The 27,351-nt window shown below is 43.6% G+C and overlaps 2 long non-coding RNA genes across 3 annotated transcripts in view; one reads left to right on the forward strand and one right to left on the reverse strand.

Annotated features, from left to right (window-relative positions):
* Positions 1-23,257, forward strand: part of LOC127504865 (uncharacterized) — a 38,811-nt gene extending 15,554 nt beyond the window's left edge. For both annotated transcript variants that reach the window (XR_007927483.1, XR_007927482.1), the window contains exon 4: positions 22,330-23,257. This is a non-coding gene — a long non-coding RNA (uncharacterized LOC127504865). The remainder of the gene's footprint in view (positions 1-22,329) is intronic.
* LOC127504869 (uncharacterized) lies at positions 2,593-10,588 on the reverse strand. The gene is made up of 3 exons (XR_007927488.1): positions 10,126-10,588; positions 2,895-3,012; positions 2,593-2,789 (listed from the first exon to the last, which is right to left on the reverse strand). It is a non-coding gene; the product is annotated as an uncharacterized LOC127504869 (long non-coding RNA).
* Positions 23,258-27,351: the final 4,094 nt, after the last annotated feature.

A 27,351-nucleotide genomic window follows, 5' to 3' on the forward strand; every position in this document is an offset into this window, starting at 1 on the left:
GTCTAGCCTTGCCTTTCAGCTTGTGCCTTTTTATAATACTAAATAACATGATCATAAAAGTGTCAATGTCTTATTATGGAGAAAAAAACTAATGCCAGTTAAACTTTTCTCAGTTTACATTATGTCATTTTATGACTTTGTGTGACATTTAAGATTTAATTTCAGCTTCAATATAATATAATATAATATAATATAATATAATATAATATAATGTGGTTTGCTGAAGGCATGTTTTAAGATTGGAATAACTCAAACTAATTAAAATAGCTTGATAATGGCACACACTTTGATAGTGTTACATTGAAACATGTTCCATCAAGCTGGCAATGAACACTGCTGCCTATAAAACACATTTAAATAGATGCACTAAACATCCACACATACATTTACACACCAGCTCAAGAGTAACCATCCCTTAACAGTCAACAGTAACATGACTACAACTCAGTTTACATTGATGTGGCATGCTGAAGCAGGCAGTGGGCAGCTCCAATCTGACGTGTATCAGTGTTAATTATCAGCGTACATATATAGGTCGCAGCTGCACAGAAACTTTCTCCGATTACACACCGGCTTCCCCAGAGTGATTCAGCGCTTTGAATAAGGGGAGAGGCAGCTGACGGAATAAGAGAGGGATTCACTGTACCTTTCTAAGGATAAGTTCACTGCCACATATAGGTTTTGTCTTTGGTCTCTCTCTCCCCCACCTATTTTGTTGCCTTATACGTCTCTTATAGTGCTAAAGGCTTAGAGAAGAAGGAATATAGTGGGAACCGAGGCTAGAGACGAGTAATTTTGCCCTACATGGTATGGAATGTCAGGATACCTCACACACTCTTCAGGGGTACATTAAGAGCAAACAGAAAGATGGCTTCTTTAAGCTCAACTGTGCTTGATAGATCAAAAAAAAAAAAAAATTCATCCAGCTAAAAAAATGTAAAGGGGAATATTGTGCAAATTTAATTATAAAAGATTACTTCATAACAAAATATTTCTACTAGGCCAAACATTTCATACTATTTAGACTACATAGAACTATGCAGCAGCACCATCTTGTGGTGCGAAAGCACAATAACCATGTAATACCCGAACTACACAGTAAAATCCCCAGAGTTAAATCAACTCTGCTTAGAGTACATATGGTCCCTCTCTATATATATGTTAAAGCCTTAGATGAAATCAACTGAAAAGACATTAAATCGCTCAAGATCTGATTAAACAACTCCACAAACAGCATTACCAGCTTCACTTATTACAAACCAGATTGACTTTATTTCTGTCATACGTCTACAGAAGTTCTTACTGAGAATTAACAGAGGTTTAGATGTTGATGTTTTATTGGCCAAAAAATGATGCCACCATCATGGTGGTCAGTGTTTGTTTAAGTTGGGCTCTTGACCCTTTTGTGTTTGTAAAATAATTTGCTTTTAAGCATCTGCAATAATGTTTCACCGAAAACACTTACACATTGCTGAATCAAAAGATTAAAGGAGCAGACCAGCTTGAAAAGCCATTTTAAATAAACATCACAAAGAGGTCTCTCAATCTCTTTTTCTTTGGTTTCTTGACTGAGATTTGGCTACTACAGAATTGCAAAACAAAACAAAAAAAACACTTCCATTAAACAAATGCCACCGTAATGATTCAATGCTGAAATGAACAACTGAACGCTTAGGCTTAGACATGAACACTTATCATACAATCCTCAACAGTGGTGACAATAATTATTTATACTTTCAGTTGATTTCATCTAAGGCTGTGGCTGAAGTCAGTTTTTGTCATTGTTTCTCTTTTTTCAGTGATTCTGCTTGTTAACAGCAGGTGTTCATCACTAATGCTTAATCATCATTTAATGAATCACTTAATTATCTCATTAACTTTAACTCTGCTTCACTGTTACTTTAACACTATTTAGAGAGGGACCATATGTACTCTGAGCAGAGTTGATTTAACTCTGGGGATTTTGCTGTGCAGTTAAACTTTAAGTCCATCAGCAGGTGATTTTATAGTTTTTGTTTTTGCTCCAAACACACGATCGGCAACCGGATGGATTTTTGGTCCGGAAGCCTGTTCCATAAGCGTCACCTACTGTACAAGAGTGATTTTGCAGTTTCATTCAGTCTGTCTGCTGGTCTGTGCAGGTATGTTTTATGTAGCATAATTTCACAAAGCTAAAGTCAGACCATTCTGTTTTTGCTTCAAATCTTGAAATTATGCAATCTAATTTAAATAATTATAATTCAAAAACAAATGCTCATGTAACATCTTTGTTTGAATCGTGATTAAAATGTAGTTGTTGCCTCTAATTTCAAATGGCTACTGATATTTTTTGTTGTTGTTTAAGGCCAGTTTGGGCTGCAATAGAGCAAATAAAAAAACAATAAATTTGCCAAATCAAAGAGGGAAAAAAAATCGATAATCGGAATCGGCTATGAAAAATCATGCATCCCAAGAAAAATGTACTTTGAATGAAAACTGTATTATACAAAATGTAGAATTTTTGCCTTTAAAATTGTCGCAGTAAAAAACAAATTAGTAATTGAGTAATTGACATCAACATCCTTGTGTTTCTCACATGAGCAATGTATAAACAGATATATAGTTATATAAATACATGTTTGAACAACAGCAATGAGTAATACTAGAGAAACACACACACAATAATGGTACCTCAGTGAGTAGGCTGGTCAGGTCAGCACTGAGATCACGGTCTTCAGTCAGCTGCTGTGTCAGAGATGCATCATAGGAACCATAAAGGATGTTGTCATTTTCATCTGTCCATTCAGACTCTGTACTCAGAGAAAACAGCAAAAAACAGAGAAAACACCATATATTAGTATGATGATGATGCATATAAAGTATTACACACTTTCCCAGATAAGGTGTAATAGTACCTATCGAGGTGCTGTGACTCTTTAGACTGGGAGTGAAACCACATGCTCCCTTAACTGATGAGACGCAAAAGGAAGGCCTGTCAGGTTTGGTTCCTGGTCTTCTTTTCCAGTTTCCTTGCTTGGAGAATTAATCAATCAATAAATGAATCGATAAAATACTACCACAACAAATGAATGAATCCAAACACAGCCACAGCAGTATCATTACACGTAGAGTCTGGTTCTTGAATAAATCACCCTTGTGAAAAATAAGTACACTTTAACATACTTTAAAAAAAAAATACAGAAATAATATACATTAACAGAATATACTTACATTTATACTAAATGCAATTAGTTGAACTTAAGTAGGACTTAAGTACATCATTATTCGTAATTTCATAACTTCTATTGTCTTTGAAATATGGTACTATAAATATGGTAATATAAGTGTATTGCTGAATGTACTGACAACTTATTTATGGTAAACTAAAATATACTTTAATATAATTTCTTTTGTAAATCATGTATTTAAATATATTTGTAATTGTAAATAATGAAGATGCCATTTAGTGCATTTAAATATAATAATCTTTAAATGTAATATTGAACAACACACTACATTTAAAATTAAAATTATAGTCTGACTCTCTAACCATCAGGCCACAACTGCCATAATGCATGTTATAATCAAGTAGCCTATGTTTTAATATGTTAACTACACTTCCCTTTCAGTCGGTCACGTTCGACGTACGTCAGTAGTGACCGACGAATTGGGATATCGCTAGAGAGCCCTATCAGCTTCGAGTGAACTACAACAGGCCAATGAAGTTGGCGTGCGATATTTGCATAATGCGCACCGCCCCCGCCAGGTGGTATAAATAGGGGAGCAGATGCAATCGCACTCTGTCTTTCGCTTCGGAGCCAACCTGTGTGTTCCTGCTGTTAGTCTGAGAGTGACTTCGCAAGCCTTTGAAGAGCTTTTGTTCTACAGTGCTGGCTTTATGGCACCTTACAGCGAGGCCGCGAGCTTCCCAGAGTGAGCTTCTCGAGCTGTTATACAGCTCTCAACTGCTGTTTTCACAGCATTATTTGCCCCGTTGGTTTGCGATTTGGGCCGGTTCCTCTGTGTGTGTGACTCAGGGAGTGAAAAGTGTACCTGCAGTCACATCGCGGCTGTTCCCTGTGTGCTTCGGCACAAAGAACAAGAGCTTCTAAAAGAGCTTCACAGACAGACACTGCGTCTTTTTCAAGACGTCATTCTGTCTGTGCGTTTCTGGAGGCGGTCGTTTCCTATCCTCACTGACGGCCACAATCACTTTCTCTCATGTCTGCTTAGCGTGCTGAGACTGTGTTTGTGGGTGGTTCATATTCTCTTGTAAAAAAAGAGAGCATGCCCACGTCGGCGCGTTGTTCGTCTTGCCTTTCTCGTAAGGGCTTGAGCGCTCAGCGCGCCGTGTGCCGTCGAGCTGCCGGCTGACAGCGCGCGTTGCCATGGCAACCCAGCGCGTTGTTCGGCGCTCTAGATGCGTGGTCGAGACTCGAGTGCCTCAAACGAGGTGGAGTCCCCTCACCTATTCCCCGATCTAGTTTCTCTTTCTGAATCAGAAAAGTACTACTTTTGGTGAATAAGCCAGGGTGACCAGAGGATCACAGTGGGGCATTACCTGCCGAGCCAATCTCCGTGGGCCCCCCACTCCTCTAGCGCATCGCAAACATGCTGTGACTGTGTTCGTGGGTGGTTTATGTTTGGTAAAAACATGGCCACGTCGGCGCTCAGCGCCGTGTGTCGTTCAGTTAGACGACCACGTTCACTCTCTCACATGGCTGGTAGCTTCTGGGTGGATTGCTGGTCCTTCTCATGGGGGACCTAGCATCTTAGTCAGGGCTCCAGCAGAGGATCAGATGTCGACTGCTACATTGGAGAGAGGGTTGTTGGGCTCTGGACATGAAGATGAGGCTGAGCGTCCCACGGTTGTGATGTGCTCATGCTGAATCAGATTCAGAGTTAACGACCATGCTTTCCCGGGCCCCTGGGGGCGTGGTGTGACGCGTACTCGCCTTGCCCCGCCCCCTGTCTTAGCCTGGACGTGCATGAAAAACTTGGCAGTTTAGAAGCCTTTCTTGGTGCCAAATATGGAACACCAAAAGGGTCATATCTGCATTAAGTTTTTTCTCTCTCACTACCCTCTGTGGTGGGGTGGCAGTGCTACGGGCACACCACCTCTGCCCTGCATGGGTCTTGGCCCCCGGCAAGTCTGTGGAAGGCCAAAGCACTCATTGCATATGGGTAGTTCTGAGTCGGGGTTGAGCTACGCATGATGCAAGTCATAGCGCAGGCCCCTGGCCAGACAATGTCTACCATGGTGGTCCGGAAACACCCCTGGCTAGCCTTGCAGAGGTGTGTCATCGTCTAAGTACGCTTTCTCGATGCTCTCATCTCACAAGCTGGCCTAAAATCCAGCCCGCTCAGCCCGCAGCCAAGCCACTTGGCTAGCGAGAAGCGGTCCTGGAGAAACTGGTGACCTGGAGCTGAGGTAAACAGTTCTTCGGGAGACGATGCCCGCATCGCTCCCTCCCCGGAGGAGGGCCGGGTGGAGAATTTTGGTTTGTTCCGCCGCTGGCTCTCCGGAGACCAGCGGTGCCCACGGAGTAGAACTGTTTTCTGACCCTCCAGGTCCCAAGAGGGCGCGGCTGGCAGTGCGCGAGGCCCCACCTCGCCACTCTCAGCCCCCTCTCACTTCGCCAGCAGGTCCCAGTGTGTTGGTTGAGGCCGCCTCCCATGTGCCGTCTCCCATTCACACTGCCACCTTGCAGAGTCTGACCACACTACGGGCCGCTATGCCGTCCGAGTCGGGTCCAGCACTCTACCTCGCTGCCCCACGCCCGGTACGTCTGTGGTCCATTTGGTCCCGCTGGTTCGGTGTCTGGAAGCCTGGCTAGCGCTTTCCAGCCCGTCCCGCTGGCTCATTTGTACCATCAGACTCGGCTATGCGATTCAGTTCGCCCGGCGTCCCCCGGTGTTCAGGGGTGTCCATTACACTCGTGTGTCCCTGGACAATGCACCTGTTCTCTGGGCGGAGATTGCTGTCCTCCTGGCGAAGGATGCAGTCGAGCCGGTCCCTCCAGCCGATTTGAAGTCAGGGTTCTCCAGCCCCTACTTCATTGTACCCAAGAAGGGCGGTGGGCTACGGCCAATCCTGGATCTGCGTGTCCTGAATCGGTCCCTTCTCAGGCTGCCGTTCAAGATGCTTATGCAGAAGTGCATTTTCAAATGCATCCGTCCCCAGGATTGGTTTGCAGCGATCGACCTGAAGGACGCGTACTTTCATGTCTCGATTCTGCCTCGTCACAGACTCCTACGGTTTGCGTTCGAGGGTCGGGCATATCAGTACAAAGTCCTACCCTTCGGGCTGGCCCTGTCGCCCCGCGTCTTTACGAAGGTTGCGGAGGCGGCCATTGTTCCGCTCAAGGAACAGGGCGTTCGCATCTCAACTACCTCGACGACTGGCTCATCCTGGCCAGCTCGTGGGAGCAGTTGTGCGAACACGGGGACATGGTGTTAGCTCACCTCAGTCGGTTGGGTCTTCGGGTCAACTGGGACAAGAGCAAACTCTCCCCCGGGCAGAGGATCTCTTATCTCAGTAGGGAACTGGATTCGGTCGCCTGGACCGCGCGCCTCTCCGAGGAGCGCGTCCAGTCAGTGTTGACCTGCCTGAGTACGCTCAAGCGCAGGACGGCGGCCCCACTGAAACTCTTTCAGAGGCTCCTGGGGCATATGGCATCCGCAGCCGCAGTCATGCCGCTCGGATTGCTTCATATGAGGCCGCTTCAACACTGGCTCCGCGGCCGGGTCCCGAGATGGGCGTGGCAGCGCGGTACGTTCCGTGTCCCCGTGACACCGAACTGCTGTCGCACCCTCACCAAGTGGTCAGACTCTTCGTTCCTGCGGGCTGGAGTTCCCCTCGAACAAGTGTCCAGGCATGCTGTGGTCCACACAGATGCCTCTGCCACGGTGTGGGGGGCCACGTACAACGGGCATGCAGCATCGGGTCTGTGGACGGGGCCCCAACTGCATTGGCATATCAATTGCCTCGAGTTGCTAGCAGTACGTCTTGCACTGGGCCGCTTCCAGGAGCTGTTGACAGACAAGCACGTACTGGTCCGCTCGGACAACACTGCGGCCGTTGCGTACATCAACCATCAGGGTGGTCTACGCTCCCGCCGTATGTCGCAACTCGCCCGCCATCTCTTGCTATGGAGTCAGAAGCATCTGAGGTCGCTTCGTGCCATTCACGCCCCAGGCGTGCTCAACCGTGCAGCCGACGAGCTCTCACGGCAGCCTCCGCTTCCGGGCGAATGGCGACTCCGTCCCCAGGTGGTCCAGCTGATCTGGCAGCGCTTTGGCGAGGCACAGATAGATCTGTTCGCCTCCCGGAGACTGCCCACTGCCAGTTCTATTCCCTGACCGGCGGCACGCTCGGCATGGATGCCCTGGCAATCAGCTGGCCCCGGGGCCTACGCAAATATGCGTTTCCCCCAGTGAGCCTTCTCGCACAGCTCCTGTGCAAAGTCAGGGAGGACGAGGAGCAGGTCTTGTTAGTGGCTCCATACTGGCCCACTCGGACCTGGTTCTCGGACCTTACGCTCCTCGCGACAGCACCTCCCTGGCCCATTCCTCTGAGGAAGGACCTCCTGACTCAGAGACGGGGCACCCTCTGGCACCCGCGTCCCCACCTGTGGAAACTCCATGTGTGGTCCCTGGACGGGACGCGGAGGTTCTGAGTGATCTCCCGCAAGCGGTCGCAGACACCATCACTTCCGCTAGAGCTCCTTCTACGAGGAACCTCTATGCGCTGAAGTGGAACCTATTCGTCGAATGGTGTTCCTCTCAACCAGAGCGAGAGGACCCCCGATCATGTTCGGTCAGAACCGTGCTTTCCTTTCTGCAAGAGGGCCTGGAGCGAAGGCTGTCTCCCTCCACCCTCAAGGTGTATGTTGCCGCTGTCGCCGCACATCACTATGCAGTTGATGGTAAATCGCTAGGGAAGCACGATCTGATCGTCAGGTTCTTGAGGGGGGCGAGGAGACTAATCCTCCCTGGCCCCCCTCTGTACCCTCTTGGGATCTGACCCTGGTTCTTACATCTCTCCGGGGTCGTCCCTTCGAGCCTTTGCAATCAGTCGAGTTAAAAGTACTGTCCTAAAGACCGTCCTCCTGGTTGCATTGGCCTCGCTCAAGAGGGTAGGGGACCTGCACGCATTTTCGGTTGACGAATCGTGCCTGGAATTCGGGCCCGGTGACTCTCACGTTATCCTGAGACCCCGGCCTGGATATGTGCCCAAGGTTCCTACCACTCCCTTTCGAGATCAGGTAGTGAACCTGCAAGCGCTGCCTTCGGAGGAGGCAGACCCAGCCCTAGCTTTGCTCTCTCCCGTCCACGCTCTGCGCCTGTACGTGGACAGAACGCGAAGCTTTAGGACCTCAGATCAGCTCTTTGTCTGTTACGGAGGCCAGCAGAAGGGAAAGGCTGTCTCCAAGCAGAGGATGGCCCACTGGATAGTGGACGCCATCGCCCTGGCGTATGAGTCCCAGGGCGTGCCTTGCCCGCTCAGGTTGAGAGCCCACTACACCAGAGGAGTGGCCTCTTCCTGGGCACTGGCGCACGGCTCCTCGCTGACAGATATCTGTAGAGCTGCGGGCTGGGCGACACCTAACACGTTCGCTAGATTCTATAGCCTTCGTGTAGAACCGGTATCTTCCCGTGTACTCGCTTCCACCAGCCGGTAGACGCGAAGAGCCCGTTCTAGTGTCGGCTTGCAATGCCACTCCCGCCCCCTGGGCCGGATACGTGCATCCTTTTTACTCCAGTCGAGTTCCCCGCTTGGCGAACCCTGTCGAGTTCCTCCGCCTCCCCCTTCGGCTCGGACATTGCGGAGTGTCTGATGCCAGGCCAAACCTCCGTCACCGACGTTGACGTTTGGCTGGGTTCCACATGTCGTGACCCCTCCACGTGAGCGGTCCCATGTGTGTATTTGTCCACGGTCAACTCCCTACGGCGAGCCCGTGTCTTTCCCTAGCAGAGCCAGCTCTGCTGTCACCTGTCAGATGAGTCTCCCCCCTACCCAGGTGGAGCCATCCCAGGGACTCCATATGCGTACTGCCCACGGCCAGTCCATATGTGTACTCTCCACGTAAATTCCTCCCCTACAGGTGGGTAGTGGTCTCCGCAGCGTCCCCTACGGGTTCGCTTCCCCAGTGTAGTCTAGTTTACTTAGTGGGTATATCGGAACAGCAGTAGACTCTCTCGGCGTAAGCTCGCCCCCTTCCCCGTCCCACTGGTGCGCCGGGTGGCTAGAGCTTGCGCTGGGCACTGGAAGGGGTTCATACTGTGGCGCTTTATTTGGGATCCCAATTCGTCGGTCACTACTGACGTACGTCGAACGTGACCGACTGAAAGGGAACGTCTCGGTTACGGATGTAACCCTCGTTCCCTGAAGGAGGGAACGGAGACGTACGTCCCGTCGCCACAGTTGCTGTACCCTCGCTGTAGTGCAGACTAGGTTGTCTCCTCAGCGAAAAACAGAGTGCGATTGCATCTGCTCCCCTATTTATACCACCTGGCGGGGGCGGTGCGCATTATGCAAATATCGCACGCCAACTTCATTGGCCTGTTGTAGTTCACTCGAAGCTGATAGGGCTCTCTAGCGATATCCCAATTCGTCGGTCACTACTGACGTACGTCTCCGTTCCCTCCTTCAGGGAACGAGGGTTACATCCGTAACCGAGACGTTATTTTGGATGTGTTGATTAAGTGTTAAGAAACATAGTTATGAAAGTGAACTCTATGTAAGTAAACTTACTGTAAGTGGTATTTTATTTCATTTATAATAGCCTATATAATCTGCAAATACATATTTTCTGCACAGGGCAGGCAATGAATAATTCAGTGATGCCTCCTACCTGTTTTGAACAATCAAAGACAAGCTGATTGATACAAAAATTGAAAAGTATTATATTATTTCTTAATTCTCAAGTGCCTTGGCCTTTTTTTTTTTTTTTTATATATACAAGAAAAACTGAAAAGCAATTTGCATCTAATACACTGACATTCATACATTGACTTGTGTGTCCAAACACTTGTGGTCATTAAATATGATTTTAGTCTTTTTAGTATTGATTTGATAAATTTCATTATTTATCTGCCGTTGTTTTTCGGGAGGAAATTGCATGTGGTTCTGCTTATGTTCACCTTATCCAGGTGTTCACAATAGTGCTCCTCAGACTGCAGTTCCTGCCTCAGGGACGGGCTGGTTTCTGTCGTGTCTTCAGGAAGTCTTTTCTGGACACTCATTCCCTTTGTGGATCTGCACACCTCACCTGTTTGTATGTCCAGTTTTGACGGGCTGAAGGTTCTTTTTGCCTCCATCAACTCTGAGAGGGTAACTCCCTAAAATAAGACCATTAAAACTGAGAAAATTGACTATGATTCACGACTATGATTCTGACTGATCAAACACCGCAACACTGAACAGTCAAAATTGTATTGTTGTTGTCAACATCCCGCTGCAGCGCTACTTTTCCGAATTCCATCGTGTTCATATATAAAAGTTCAACTAGCAAATTGGCGCCATCTTGCGATTCGAAATAGTTACTGACTGTGGTAAAAATGGCGGTTAAAAGCACAGGACTCTCATCGAAGAGAAGACGAGAACAGCAAATCGGTAAGAAATACAAGAACTGGATGAGTAAGAACATGTTACATTTTATATATATATATATATATATATATATATATATATATATATATATATATATATTGCCAGGTCAGCCCATATAAAAAATAACTTGAATTGCAAATTAATCATATTTATATTAAAATTTTAACATTGTTGCAGTGTTCATCTTGCTGCTAGGCAATTGTTTTCTGTTTGTTTGTTTTTTACATTGTAATGGATAGAGAAAGCTTTAATTTAAGCTTTGCATTGGGGTCCTGTGTACATTAACCCCTTACATGACATATTTTTAGAGAATATGCAGTCCAGTGTAATGAAAGCATACAGAAGTGTCATATTCTAACAGTGTATATACATCATAGTATGATAACATACCTGTGTAGCTCTTCGAGTCTGTCTGGCCTGCCGTGATTTGGCCTTCCTCTGAGACTCCGCTTCCTCATCCTTCACTGGGATCATGTGTGTCCTGAGACAGGATACATGAAGGACAAAAACAATTCCAAGATAAGAATATATGTATATTTCTCTAAGATACACTGATTTTTGGCCTTAAGAATTAATTGATTATTTGTTTTAAAATTAACTGCATTTATAATTTCTATCCTTTACACTTTGTAATTGCAAACATTAATATCAGTTTGATCAAATATTAGATAAGAGGTCAGCAGACCTCTTGTCAAAATCCAGACCTCTTACTGTCAAATCAAACATGGGATCAGTAATTTTTTTTTTTTTTTTAAAGAAATTATTTTTTTCAGCAAAATCACATTAAATTGATCAAAAATGACAGTAAAGACAATTATAATATTACAAAAGATTTATATTTCAAATAAACGATGTCCGTTTGAACTTCCTGTTCACCAAAGAATGCTGAAAAAATGTTTCCACAAAAATATGAAGCAGCACAACTGTTTTCAACATTGATGATAATCAGAAATGTTTCTTAAGCATCATGAGACACTGAAGACTGGAGTAATGATGCTGAAAATTCAGATTTGATCAGGAATAAATTACATTTTAAAATATATTACATAAACTATATTTTAAATTATATTACATAAACTATATTTTAAATTATAGTATTTCTGTTTTTACTGTATTTTTGATAAAATAAATGCAGCATTGGTGAGCAGAAGACAGACTTCTTTCAAAAACATTAAAAAACTCTTACCAACCCCAAACTTTTGAAAGGTAGTGCATGTACTGTTCCACACAAACACACATGCATAGTGTTTTAGGATGAATCTCACAAAAACATGAGGTCATAAATAAGAAACTATTCTTTGCATAAGCCTACGTAAGCCTTTCAGAGAGACTTTTTTGCATTGTGCCATTATTTCATGACTTAAACATATTTTATCTTCTAATAACACATTTCATTTTCTTTAAGGAAATATAATTTCTTATATCTTTCTTGTGATTTTGGGGTGAAATATGACCCAGACATGTTCTTGACAGGATTTGTGAGATGCACCCAGTGATGTCTGTGCTCTGAACAGGTTGTTTCATGCTGAACAAGAAGATCAATATCTATAAGTATAGAATTTCCCCACTGAAAGCACTAGTGGCCAGATGACATACTGTCCCAAAGAGATGAGTAAGCACTAATGGCAAAATCAGACCACTTAGCACTCTGCATGTTCCCCACCCTTCCCATCCAGTGTTATTGATCGACATGTGGCCATGAGTCTCAACCAGAGAACCAAATCAGAGCATCGTTTTGATTTCATTAAAACAATGTACCTGCCATCTGCTCATTCTCCAAATGCAAGTGTTGGTGATTATAACATGCATCCAATTATAAATTACATAAAAAATTACAAATGCATTTCTGAAAACACACTTCAATTTTAATACATATTTCTGAGTACACTAAAATTTGTTTTTCAAACTGCAATTATTTTTTATGTTATGGCCTGATATTTTATATAATAATTTAAATAATTAATAAATATTAAAATAAATAATATATAATAAATAATAATACGTATTATAATAATAATAATAAATATTGCCCAGTATCATTGATGATATTATATATTGTCACCAATATATTGTGCATCTTATAATGACATTCACACCCTTAAAATAATTATAAATTATTAATTTCATGCAAAATTGACTGTTCAAACTGGTCACATGCAAAGAGAACATGAGATAATGGAGTAATGCATATTTTTAATATTATGAATAACAAGTCCCTCAGAATACCACAAGTCTTCATAAGTTACAAGAGGCTTCATATGTCTTACGACTTAAACTCAGATCAGATAAGTAAAAACATGCTGCTAAACGAAGTGTCCTAACTCCTGGTACAAAAGACAATAGTGATTCCTCAAGGCCACTGATCACACAGTGAACAGCAGCGAGCCGGTCCGGCAGAACATCACAGCAGCAGCAGCACGGATGCTTCAGATCCTGTGATGAAGGAGGGGAATGCAGCTGTTTGAGGGAGATAAGGCAGATGAGAGATTAGCTTGAATACTGTACCTGAGCAGACAGTCTTCCATCGTCCTCTCTGATATTACGAGACTTGTGCTGATGTTGGCGGAGGAAAGACTGCAGCGGTTATGAGAAGAAGGGATAGAGGATGGATGGACAGAGAGGGAGGGAGAGACAGGACACAGGATAGAGTGACTTTCAAGGGAGGAGATTAAATAGCAGTAGGACAGAACTGTAGACTGACACAGGAAGATACAAGTACTCAGACTAGTGACATGATGCTCATTTTGTCTGGTTCTACAAATACATTAACTGTGTGTGTGTGTGTGTGTGTGTGTGTGTGTGTGTGTGTGTGTGTTTGTGTGTGTATTGAGAAAAAAAAAGAAAAGGTTTCACTTTTTGGTCGTAAGCAGTTTAAATCTTTTGCATTTGAAAAGATTTATTGCATTTCAAGGATTATACCAAGTGTAAGGAATATATGGTATTACTTTTTATTTGATGGTTACATATTTTTAGTCTATTAAAAAAAAAAAAAGCCATTTATACAGTCTTATTTTCTTATTTATTTATTTATTTTTACTTTTATTAAAATTCTGTAGATACAGAGTAGATACATGTTGTATCTTGATTAAAGCACAGGAACATGCAGTGAGGTATGTTGACCAGTAGAGGACAGCATTGTCCTCTCCACACACAAAATTGTTGGTAACGTGGCCTTGTGGAAAGATTTGGCTGGTTATTTTAGTCCTCACTACCCATTTAACCAAAATATGTTCTAAGAAAGTTTTGCTAATGTTCCTATTAAGTTTAGAAAACATTATTTTTGAATGTTCTCTGAACGTTCAAATATCCAGTTTATTAAATGTTTTAGAAACAGTTTATCTTGGTTATACAAACATTAAGGGAATTGAATAATTTTATCATTTTGGAAACATTGTGGAATTGTTACTTTTCTAATTATTCTGAAACAAGTAGTAACATTACAAATGAACACCAAAGGTAAAATGTTTCAGGAAAAAAGTTCCCTGAATGATGTAAAAAAATTTGTTCTAATATTTTGAGGACATAATTAAAAACCAGACATTAGATAGATGAAACTCTTTACCGTTTTACTTTTTATTGAGGAAACAGGTTTCAATATATTGAAATATACTACGTTATCATTTTGTGATCAGTTACTGTATTTTTATTCAGCAAGGAAGCATGAAATTGATCAAAAGTGACAGTAAAGATGTTTACATTGTTACAAAAGATTTCTATTTATGATTTTCTAAGTAAATTATGCTCCTTTGAACTTTGTATCAAAGAATCCTGAAAAAAATGCATCAAATTAAAAAAATATTACCAACGCAAAATCTATGAATTGTAATGTATATATGCAACCCCTCCTGTTCTACTCACACCATTTTGAGCGGGATTCGAACCAGCGTTTCCAGCATGGTAGGCGGGTGCGCTAACATGGCCGCTAAAGGCCAAAGCTTTAGCGCACCTCTTGAGGCCAGGGGAGTGAGGTTTACCCACACAGCTCTTTACTAGCTGGCCTTCGTTTACACTCACCTAAACCTCACTCCCATCCAGGTCACGGCACCAATGTAATCCCTCCGGTTCTACTCACCCTGCTCCGAGCGGAATTTGAACCAGCGCTTCTGGCATGAAAGGCAGGCGCACTAACAAGGACCCTAAAGACCATAGCCTCTAGTGACTGTCACTAGTGCGTGGAGTGAGGTTTACCTGCACAGATCTCACTAGCTGGCCTCCATTACATTATGTTCAATATTTTAACCATAGAATGCATGCTGTGGCATTTGAAATATTTTATCAATCAATGAAAACATTTATTTATTCAACCCTCTACAATGCGAATAAATCACACGCATATGCGACCAAATTTCAAGAAAGACAACAAAAAAATGGCTAATGGCTAATAATTTGCACGATTTCACTCGCCTGTAATTCAGTTAGAGGCAAAAAAATAAGTGTAGCGCAGATATAATTTCATTGCCTGCTGAGCTTTATGCTCTGTCACTTGGCTGAGAAAGCCCTCTATCGCTTTCTCTCACACGCGCACTCAACGTGAGAGGCCTACACATGAACTGACCCTGAATTGACGCCTTAGATGTAAATGTAGAGCTCGACAATAAGGACTGCCCAATGGCCAAAAGTTGACAGAACTGTCAGTCAGCCAGTGCTGCATCGTTTATCATTTGCAAGCCTTGCCTTGTTTTTAAGCCTTGCCAATGTACACATTGGTGCAAGATGATGCGAAAGAGAGCTCAATTTGGTACTCATGCGCTGTGTGAGACGTTTTGTGTGTGCACAGATTTCTCGTTCACTTCTTGCACTTGAACAAACAATTTCACACAAAATTATGTCAGCATGCCTGTCTTGGCGAGTATCCTAGTAAACATAGTCGGTTATGTCTTTAATGATCGTAAACAGGCGGAGAGACAAAGCATGTGTACAATATAAGTATATTGGATCCGTGCATTGTGTCTTAAAGTGACAACAGCCTAATATTCCAGCTGCTGACTGTTTTTTTGTTTTTTTAATGTTAATTTTATTTTAGTTAAGGAGTTTTTGTTAAGGATTTATCTATATTTAATTTATTTAGGCTAGTGAAGACTATGCAGTGTTATTTTACATTTGATTACTTTATTCAATTTCTGTACTCTACCTAATCTGTATCTAACTACTGTTAATCTACCTGAAAAGCACTGTTTATTTCATTTCTATTTTTTTGTGTGTGTTTACAGTATTTGTGCTATTGCTTGTAGTTTATTTGTTCTTATTTTATTACAGACTGTTTACTTGTCTTTAATGTTTGAAATTTATATTTTAATATTTATATTTAATGTATGTAGATTTTTTTTTTCATGTTCAATGTCCTTGCATTCCATGTAAAAAGTTTGACGAGTAAAATAAAACATTTACTAGCCAATATCAGCTCAAGCTTCAGTGTCTCCATACAGGGTTATTTGATATTCCATGAATTCTTCTTCAAAAAAAAAAAAAAAAAAAAAAACTTGTTTCTGACCCTTGTCAATTTCATTTTCATATTTTTTCAATCATAAGAAAATTAATTTTTGTATCACTACCCCAAGAAAGCATAAAGGGGGTCAAACTGACCCATATTCATTTCCTATGGAATTTTGACTCAACATAGTATTTTTTGGATATATTTTTGTCAATAATATTTATTTTCTTGAAACGTTATGGATTACTTAAAAATCTGTTTTGATTTTTTTTTTTTTTTTTTTTTGCTCTGAGCCAAGAATTTGCCTCATACACCAACCCCGTGTCTGAATATGCATATCGCCCTACTTTATATAGGTGAAAAGCAGTATGTGAAATGTGTAGTAGCCTATGTCTGAATTCACAGTATTCATAGTTGGCAAAAAAGTACCTGGATGATGTACTTCTGCCAAGTCTCTAAAGTTCACATTAATAGACAAGTTACTATCCATAGGCCATGGGAAAGGAGTCATGAGTGGCAGGAAAAACAACACTACGAAAAACAACACTATTTAGCTCACATGACAATGCTAACATGGTGACAGATGTAGTACATTCAGATTCCATTCATACTACACACATTCATGCTTGATATCACTTTATTCATTTCATACATGCATACTTCAAGTCATAAAGTTCTCAAATGTAGAACCTACTCAGAGAGTATGCAGTTTCAGATATGGTATATGAGTAGAGAAAGGCCACAGGAAAGGACAGCTGAAGGCTCAAAAAAAGTTATGCATAGAAATGTGCAAATCTTATGTGAAATGTTCTGTCTCTGTCTGAAAAGATTTTCACATGTTCTGTGAGAAATGTGGGGAGTAAAGGTTCAGACGAGAATATACTTTACAGTAGATCGTCTCAGGTTACAGATGTAACCCTGGTTCCCTGAGTAGGGAACGAGACGCTGCGTATAACGCATTGGGAACCTTCTGCGTGTTTGCGTCATTGAAGCACTCATGTATCTAACCAATCGCGTAGCGAGACGTCAGAGGCGGGTGACGTCACGGACCAGGAAACTATAAAGCATACCCGGATGCAGAGATCGCTAGCTTCTGGGATAAGTCTGAAGCAAGCACTCGCAAGTATGCTGGGGGTACGGCAGGAGACGCAGCGTCTCGTTCCCTACTCAGGGAACCAGGGTTACATCTGTAACCTGAGACGTTCCCTTTCGTAGGAACTGTCGACGCTGCGTATAACGCATTGGGAACGCAATCCCAGCTGTGCCGTAACTTCACGTACTTGCCAATGTTAGCTTGACAATATAGAAGACCCCGGAGTGGAGCCGACATCCAGGTTGTAAAACCTAATAAATGTGTGCTGGCATGACCATCCAGCTGCATCACATATGTCATCAATGGAAATTCCAGACATCAAGGCTTTTGATGCCGCCATACCCCTAGTAGAATGGGCACGGACATTCAGTGGGGAAGGCTGTCCGGCCGCTTCGTATGCAAGTGAGATGGCCTCGACCACCCACTTGCTCATCCTCTGCTTCGATGCTGGGCCCCCTTTCTTAGGGGACCCATAACAGACAAACAGTTGATCTGATTTTCGCCACAGGGCAGCTCTGTGGACGTACGCATCTAGAGCCCTCACTGGGCAGAGCAGATTCAGCTTTTCCTGATCTGAATTCCCAAAGGGAGGAGGGTAAAAGGCCTGGAGCACAATAGGGCCTGGGACATTGGTGGGGACCTTCGGCACATAGCCAGGTCTAGCATGAAGAAATGCCTTCACCATTCCTGGGGCAAATTCCAGGTAAGATGGAGCAACTGAAAGTGCTTGTAAATCTCCTATCCTTTTCAGGGAAGTGATAGCGAGTAGGAAAATAGTTTTTAGAGTGAGGAATTTTTCTGGAACCTCCTCTAATGGTTCGAAGGGAGCCTCGGCTAACCCTTGCAGTACCACGGCCAAGTCCCAGGCCGGAACCCTTGTGCGCACTGGAGGCCTCAACCTCAGTGTACCACGGAGGAAGCGTGTGACGAGGGGGTCTCGTCCAACCGAGGAATCCCCCTCAAGAGGAGCATGATAGGCTGAGATAGCCGCAACATAGACTTTTAAGGTAGAAGGGGATAAGCCTTCTGAGAATTTTTCTTGAAGGAATCTTAGCACAAAGCTTATGGAAGAGTGGACAGGGTCCGTATCATTTTGTCTACACCAAGTAGAAAATAAATTCCATTTATAGGAATATAGCTTCCTCGTGGAGGGAGCTCTGGAGTTAAGGATGGTCTCCACAACCTCAGTTGGGAGACCAGCATCTATGAACCTGGCCCCCTCAGAGGCCAGGCCCATAGCTTCCACAGTTCTGGGCGAGGATGCGTTATCGTGCCGCCCGCTTGCGACAGGAGATCCTGTCTGAGGGGAAGCTCCATTGGGGAGCCGTCTAGTAGGGACACTAAGTCCGAAAACCATATCCTGGTTGGCCAGAACGGGGCTACCAGTATCAGGCTGGCCCCCTCCTGGCGTACTTTCTCCAGAACCCCCGGGAGCAGAGCGAACGGGGGAAATGCGTACAGACGTAGCCTCGGCCACGTCTGTACCATGGCATCCAGACCCAAAGGTGCTGGATGTGTTAGGGAGTACCAGAGTGGACACTGGGTTGACTCTCCCGATGCAAATAGGTCGACTTCTGCTTGACCGAAATTTCTCCATATGAGGTCCACCACTTCCGGGTGGAGCTTCCACTCCCCGGGCCTCGGCCCCTGTCTCGACAGGGCGTCTGCTCCCACATTTTGATACCCCGGGATGTAAGCTGCCTTTAGCGAGAGCAGCTTCCCTAGGGACCACAGGAGGATCCGACGGGCCAAGTAATATAGTTGGCGAGACCGCAGACCCCCCTGATGGTTTATGTATGAGACCACCGACATGTTGTCCGTGCGGATCAACACATGGTGGTCTCTCAGGTCTGGGAGGAAGTGTTTCAGTGCTAGAAATACCGCCATCATCTCCAGCCGATTTATGTGCCAGGAGAGCTGATGGTCCTCCCATAGACCCTGAGCTGAGCGACCACTCATGATCGCCCCCCAGCCCGTGAGGGAAGCATCTGTCGTAAGCATTACACGACGACCAGAAGTCCCCAGCACAGGTCCCTGGGACAGGAACCAGGGATTTTTCCACATGGCCAGAGCACGAAGGCATCGCCGCGTGACTTTGATCATGCGAAAAGGATTTCCCCTCGGAGAAAACCCCCTGGTCTTGAGCCACCACTGTAAGGGTCTCATGTGCAGAAGGCCAAAAGGTATCACGTTGGACGCAGCTGCCATCAGACCCAACAATTTCTGAAACTGTTTTACAGTGAGTGACTGGCCTAATTTCACCCCTTTCACGGCTGCGAGAATGGAACTCACACGAGCGGGGGACAGATGCGCCCGCATCGTGGTGGAGTCCCAGACTACACCCAGATAATTGGCAGTCTGAGCCGGAACTAGCACACTCTTTTTGGCATTGAGCCTCAGCCCAAGCCTTTTCATGTGGGACAGGACAGCATCTCGATGCTGAGCTGCCAGTTGCTCTGATTGAGCTAGAATCAACCAATCGTCGATATAGTTTAGTACACGGATGCCCTGGAGTCTCAATGGAGCCAGGGCTGCATCCACGCACTTTGTGAATGTGCGGGGTGATAATGACAGGCCGAACGGAAGAACCCTGTACTGGTAGGCTTCGCCCCCGAAAGCAAACCTGAGGAACTTCCTGTGAGAAGGATGGATGGACACATGAAAGTACGCATCTTTCAGGTCTATCGCCACAAACCAGTCCTCGGACCTGATCTGTGGGATAATCTGTTTGAGTGTAAGCATCTTGAATTTTAGCTTTTGTATAGAGCGATTTAGCACACGTAAATCTATGATAGGACGTAGTCCCCCATCCTTCTTTGGAACAATGAAGTAGCGGCTGTAAAAACCTGACAGCTTGCTGGGAGGAGGAACCCTTTCTATAGCTCCTTTTTGCAAAAGTGTCACAACCTCTTGTTCCATCACCAGAGACTGCTCGGGGGTCACCACTGTGGGAAGGACCCCATTGAACCTGGGCGGGCGAGACCCGAACTGAATTCTGTAACCCCTCTCTATAATGAGCAGCACCCATTTCGATATATTCGGTAGAAGTTTCCATTCTGCCATAAAATCTACTAAGGGAACCAGTCTCTCGAGACTGGCCTCTGGTGTTTTTTGAGCACTTGGCTCGGCTCTCTGAAGCGGCGCACCGGCAACAGATAGCCGAATCAAGTGACGGCCGGCCCTCCTCGGAGGGTCGGCGGGGACCGCTGCGCCCTGACGCACACTGGATGGCAGGGTTAGCATAACGGTCCCCTGAGGGCGCCGAAGGGAAGCGGGTGCCAGATATTTTAACACCGGGCTCCCTCCGGAGGGGACCGCCCTCACTGGGTCCTGACCCACAGATGTCAGGACCGCTTCGAAGCCTTCTTGGCAATAATAACGGCCCGCAGGTCCGCTTTACCCCCAGAAGGCTTCTGCTGTGTGGACCGCCCCGACCCCCAGGTTTTCTGCGGAGGGGTACGAGTGGCCACACTAAACTTCTGTTGCGCTCTGTGGTGCGCAGAGGAGCTCGTAGACGGCCGAGGCTGCTCCCGCTCAGCAGCCCCGGGGGGAATTTTTGAGCGGCGGTGGAGGAACCTCTGGAACGCCGCAGATTGTTTTTTAGTCTCCTGGAACCTGTCGACGACTGACGTTACAGCGTCGCCAAACAGGCCCGCAGGAGACAGCGGCGCGTCCATAAGGGCAGTTTTGTCTCTGTCCCTTATGTCCGAGAGGTTCAGCCACAAGTGCCTCTCCGTGGCCACCAAGGCTGCCATAGAGCGACCCACTGACTTGGCCGTCTCTTTGGTGGCACGGAGAGCCAGGTCTGTTGCTTTCCTGAGCTCCTGGATGCACTCAAACGTGGCCTCCCCGCTCTCATCGATTTCCCCCAGCAGGTCAGCTTGATATGCTTGCAGCAGCGACATCGTATGTAAGCACGCTGCTGCCTGGCCTGCTGCCGCATAAGCCTTGCCCACCAAGCCTGATGTTGTCTTTAGGGGCTTAGTGGGCAGCGTCGGGGTTTTTAGGGACGATGCAGATTCGGGCGAGAGATAGCCCGCGAGCGTCTCTTCAACCCGAGGCATCGCCCCATAGCCATGCTGTTTCAGCCCCACTATATTACTATAGATCGATGTTTGGGGGCTGAACACTCTGTATTGAACTGGCCTTCTCCACGATCTCGACACCTCGGTGTGGAGATCGGGGAAGAAAGGCAAACCCCGACGCTGGGGTAGTGACCGGGCAGGGAGAAACCGTTCATCAAGCTTACTTTTCGGTTTCGTCTCAGCTCTCTCTGCTGGCCAGTCGATTTTTAGCTTATCGACAGCCCTAGTCACTACCTCCAAGAGCTCCTCATACGCTGGGGAAGAGGATGGCGGTTCCTCCTCCCCAGCCTCGGCGCTCGCCGCATCAACCTCCTCGGAGGAAGAGAGGTGAAGCGCCGGTGTCTCTCTCCGGGGGGAAGAAACCGCAGCGCGTGCTTCCACCACCAGAGAAGAGACACTGGACCTGGCAGGTGAGGGACGAGATAAGGCTGGGCCCGTCTCCATCCCCTCTGCCAGCTCCATTTTTTCCCGTGTCTTTTTATATATATATATATATATATATGGTGCTTGTGAAAACTCTTGTCCTCAGACAAAGAGATTTTAAACAGGCTACTTTCGTTGGTAGACAAACAACACCAAATAAGACACACAAGATAACATAGAGTGCTTGCTGAAGACAACAGAAGCTAGCGATCTCTGCATCCGGGTATGCTTTATAGTTTCCTGGTCCGTGACGTCACCCGCCTCTGACGTCTCGCTACGCGATTGGTTAGATACATGAGTGCTTCAATGACGCAAACACGCAGAAGGTTCCCAATGCGTTATACGCAGCGTCGACAGTTCCCACGAAAGGGAACTATATTATTTTAGAGTTTGTTAAGAAAAAGTACAAATGCGCTAACAGACCACACAGAACATGTTAGCCATAGTGTAGCAGCACCCCAGAACACCCTAGCACCCTCAAAATATTGAACTTTTATAATCTCATTGGCAGGTGAAAGTCCAGACTTAAAGTTCTCTCCAATTGTAAATTGACTAGAGATTAATAATTGATTGTTAAAATGTTGTTGTTTTAGCCAGGCATGTCCATGTGTGTGTGCGCGCGTCTTTCTTTGGACTTGTAGAGGTCAAGGATCAGTGCTTGAGGTGGAAATAAATACTCACCATTTTTCATTCTCCTCATCAGGGTTGTGAGCGAGCAGGAGACCCATAGGTTTGCAGAAGAGGAGGTCATAAAACAACATGACACCAAGAGGAAGTCCACGTTAGCCGTGCTGAAAGATGACAGTGTTTGCGAGACTGCAATGTTAATGGTTTCTGGGAGTTGACGAGGGGTGCGGGGACAACGTAGAGATTTCCCCTCTTAGTCCCACATTACCACCCCATTAACCTCTGACCCCATCTTGACAAGAGCAGAGGAGGGCTACGGCGGAGAGGTTCAGCGGAGGGCAGAGCGAGCTAGATGAGAGGAAAGAAGAGGCCAAGCTTGTGCCCCTGGCCTCAGAGAAAGAGAAAGTGGGGAGTGTGCCCCGTGACCTCGCGCACACACACATGGTCTGCATTTGGATGTCTGCGGGTGGCACAGAGCTAGCGCTAATCTGAAACAGCCTCTGCTATAAACAGGATGTTGGAGAGTGGACGAGAGGGAGAGAGAGAAAGCAGAAAGAAGGTGAGCGAGAGGAAGAGGCTGTCCTGATTAAGGTGTCGGTTTGGTCTTACAGTTCTCCTGTAACAGCCTCAGTCTGTCCATCTGTCTCTGTTTATTAGTGTTTTCACTCTCTTTCTGTGAAATATAACTATGGAAGCCTGTTTCTGCCTCAGAGTAAAAAACAATAAAAAGGTAACTGTAACTTTAAATCTCACAACTGTGTCTTTTTCATAACTGCGACTTTTCTCGAAATGTGACTTTATTTCTTACAAATGCAGCTTTATTTGTCGCTAATTGCAATAATCATAATTGCAGTATTTTTTTCTTGCAATTGCGACTATATCTCACAATTTCAACTTTGTTTTATTCTTGTGACTTTCTCACAATTGTGAACTTTGTTTCTTGCGATTGCAGTTATCATAATTGTGGTATTTTTACAATTGCGACTTTATATCTCACATTTTTTATTTTTATTTATTTATTTATTTATTTTTTTGCGACTTTCCCACAGTATGACTTTATATCTCATAATTGTGATGTTTGCATCTCACAATGTGACTTTATTTCTCACAATTGAGGTATGTTTTCTTACAATTGTAACTTTATATCTCACAATATTAAATTTATTTTTTATTTTTTGTGACTTTCTCACCGTTACTTTATATAACATATTTTTTAAAATTGCAATTTATTTATTTTTATTATTGAGACTCTCACAATGTGACTTTATAGTTGCGACTGTTTCTCACAATTGCAACTTTGTTTTTTTGTTTTGCTTTGTTTTTTGTAATTGCAATTATAAAAATGTGTAGCGTTATTTCTCATAATTGTGACTTTATATCTCCCAGTGTGGATATATCTCACAGTAATCACTTTTTTCTCACAATTGCGGCTAATTGTAATTGTGGGATATAAAATCACAATTTTATTTTTCATTGTTGTGGCTGTTTCTCACAATGGACTTTATATCTCACATTATGACTTTATATGTGACTATTTTTTTATTATATACAACCTTTTTAACATTTTTAATGAGGCAAAAAGAGGTTTCTTTCCATACATAACTCCTCTCTCACACACATACATAACTTCCTCTCTCACACACACATAAGCAAAAGTGATATTTTTATTATTATAAAATAATATTAAAAATATTTTGTTCTGAATGTATAACATACCTTTTCACCATATATAAACCAATCAACATGTTTTACTGAAAAGTTTGACTTTTTTCAGTTAACATTACAAACTTTTTTCCCCTCACATACTTAGGAATAGTTATTTTTCACAGACAGCACGTGTGCACAATCTGCTGTCGGCACAACTGCTAAAGCAACACCAAAGCACTGCTGGAGCAAGGTTATGGTGACAATATTATGGTAATGCTTCACAAACAGGCATTTGTGATTAGCACAGAAAACATCCTGCATGCAAATGCCACACTTCAGTTCTCACTTTCCCCCATATTTAATTAAATTGTGTTCAAAATGTGTTTACAGACTAAGCATTATTTTTAGGCCGGATTTATGCACAGGCATTCTAGGACCCAGTTACAATTTATTACAAAAAATAATAATAATAAAATATATTATTATAAGACTCTATAAGACAATTAATTTATAAATTAATAAAGTTTAAAATTTTAATATTTTCGCTGTCAGGCAGAAACCTTGTATCTCCATATTTTGTCATTTAAAAAAAAAATCATGAATCATTACTATTAGTCACCCTTTAAGTGTGTGTGTGTCTTTACATCTGTCTGTTTTGCAAATATTTAACCAATGAAAAGTATTAAAAAGAGCTTGTGGCTAAACCTCGTAACTCCATCGGCTCCTCAAACTGTCAGTCAAACCTCATAACTCAACCTGCCTCAAACTTGAAGTGCTGCACTGGTTGTTTAAATAAGTTCAGTGTTTTCTTTACTCAAAAACACACACACTATATATATATATATATATATATACACACCAAGTTCTGTCATTAAACTCTAGATGCCACAGACTGATGGATCCTTAACGCAACCTGCTGACAATCACATTGTTAACTACAAGGCACAAGCTGATTGGTTCCTGTTGCATCTGTAGCCAATGAGCTTGCTGATCAACATTTAAATAGTTGGTCAATGTTTGTGTAGCAGTTTGCAACGTGCTTTCAGAGTTCCTCAGAAACCCTCCACCTTCCCCAGCTCCACCTGTATAGATCTGCTACGGGTAATTTCATACATGCTATTTGTGCAGCAGCATGTCTTACATGCTCACAGCAGCATGTCTATGTATTATATAAAGGCTAATATTTTATGTATTTGAGGAGGGGAGACGTGTGTCTTAGTCTAGCATTTGCCGTCCAGTCGTAGCCAGTACTGTGTTAAACAGCCTTTGCCAAAGCACTTCATCTTTTTATAATATGAGATTTTGGCCAAATGACAGAAGGAAAAAAAAACAAAAAAAACTGAGCACTCACATAAGTACAGTTACAATAAAGGTTATAACCTGTAAGTTGATCTTTATAGTCACAATATGAGGTAAACCCGGCCCTGTTGGTGATATGTTTGTTAGTGTTTCACTTTAGCATTTGTACACCACCTGTTGACCAACTAGAGAGTGAGAAGAAAATGGCAGTAAAAAAGCTCATCCTCATCCTGACTACATTTCCTCATTTCAGTTTATCCAACAGGATTTTATTTGATTCTAAGATTTTTTTAAAAGGATTCTTGTTGATCCTATAAGGGTCAGTGCAAATTATATATGAACAGAAATGCCATTAGCATTCTTTTGGGATTTTTTTGTCAAAGGAAAAAGAGAGCAGAGTAAACTGAGAGATTTTCTGTGTGCGTGTCCTCACGCATGTGGAGGCCGCAGGTCTTGGGGTCACTGCTGGGGTATGAGGTGCTCGCTGTACTGAGAGGACAGCCTGTGTTTATTCAAACTTATTTATTGGGCTGAGCCTGCAGTAAAACACTATCAAAGTCTGGAATGATATCCTCACCTCACATGCTCCTTATAAATGCCCATCTGTGGGGGGAAAAAAGAAGGAGGGAATGTACTGTGCCTTCAACAAAAGGCAAAATAAAATGTCAGGAACCAGGAGAGACATGGAAAGCAGTGGAGGAGTCAACCAAGTAATTATGGCCAGTACATTTTCTTAATTCACTTGTAGCTGGCTTGGCAAAAATGTTAAAACTGTGTATCATTCAAATATTTGTCCTTGTGAAAAAGAAGTACACTTTAGCATACTTAAAAAAAAAAAAAGATTTATTAAGGAAATAATATACTTAAAGGTGCAATATGTAATATTTCTGTCCGCTAGAAGTCGCTAGAGGCCTATTCAAAACAAAGGCATAGCTTGATGACGGCAAGTTTGAGCGCGGAATCTTGGGACATGTGGTCTTCACATCACAGCCGGTGGAAACAATCGGGATAGGACTCAGGAAGAAATCATGTTCATGGATGCGATTATTAACGTTACTGTAGTATGAAGCAGAGCAGGACCGAGTGTTGTGGGAGCTGAACGAGGCCGCTGGAGCGATTGCGCAACACACGCCTCACGAGAAGCGGAACTTTTATTATGCCACAGTCGCTGGCGCCGCTTCCGCTTTTCCGGTCATGAGTATGAGGTAACACAGCTCTGTTTATCATATTCGATACATTTGAGAGTGTTGAAAATGTTATAACATTACTCTGTGCGTTCGCTCGGCGGCTGCTGTGAGACACTGCTGCACACTGCAGTGAGCTAGATCAATTTTAGAATATCATATTAAATGCTAGATGGCTTGTGTTGATAAATGGCATGCAATTCATTTTAAAACGTATTGTATGATGGAGAAAATTCTGTATTATTGTTACTAAAAATAAAGCTGCATCTGATTATGCTATGTTAGCTACTTCACAAAATAGTGTTTTTCTCTGAGGCATGGTAAAGCATGGTACTCGCAAAAAAATCAAGAAAATTAGATTTAAACAATAAGACTAAATGTGTTGAGCTATATAACAACATTTAGTTTTCTGTCTATAAACATAACCAAACAGTTGTTCCCTTGTCTGTTAAAACATGCAATATATTAAAGCGTATTTGGTGTTTCCATGGTTTTTACAAAATAAAACCGGAAACAGAGGGTAACGCGGGTATGACGCAATTGACAGGCGACTCCTTACACATCCCGGAGCCTTGGTTAAAATTGCAATTTTCTCACGATTTACAAATAGTTGGAAACATTTGGGATATTGTAAGTACTCAAGTGAACAAAATATATAACATTGGCCTAGTGGTTTTTGGATATTTTACTGCAAAAATCTTACATATTGCACCTTTAAGTGTGAACTGAATGTGATGTATTCAGACAATTAATTGCATGTTATTTGCAATTAAATGAAAATGTATTATTGTTTAAATTTATATGTTTATTAAATGTAATTAGTTGATCTTAAGAGTGCTTTTTTTGGCCCACTTGAGTAGGATTTAAGAACATTCATAATTATTTCAATTGTCTGTTGAAATATGGTTAAAGTGTACTGCTGAAAGTACTGACAAGCATTTTTATAAACTCAAATATACTTAAATGTC

Source organism: Ctenopharyngodon idella, chromosome 22 (assembly GCF_019924925.1).
Source record: "Ctenopharyngodon idella isolate HZGC_01 chromosome 22, HZGC01, whole genome shotgun sequence".
Taxonomy (NCBI): Eukaryota; Metazoa; Chordata; class Actinopteri; order Cypriniformes; family Xenocyprididae; genus Ctenopharyngodon; species Ctenopharyngodon idella.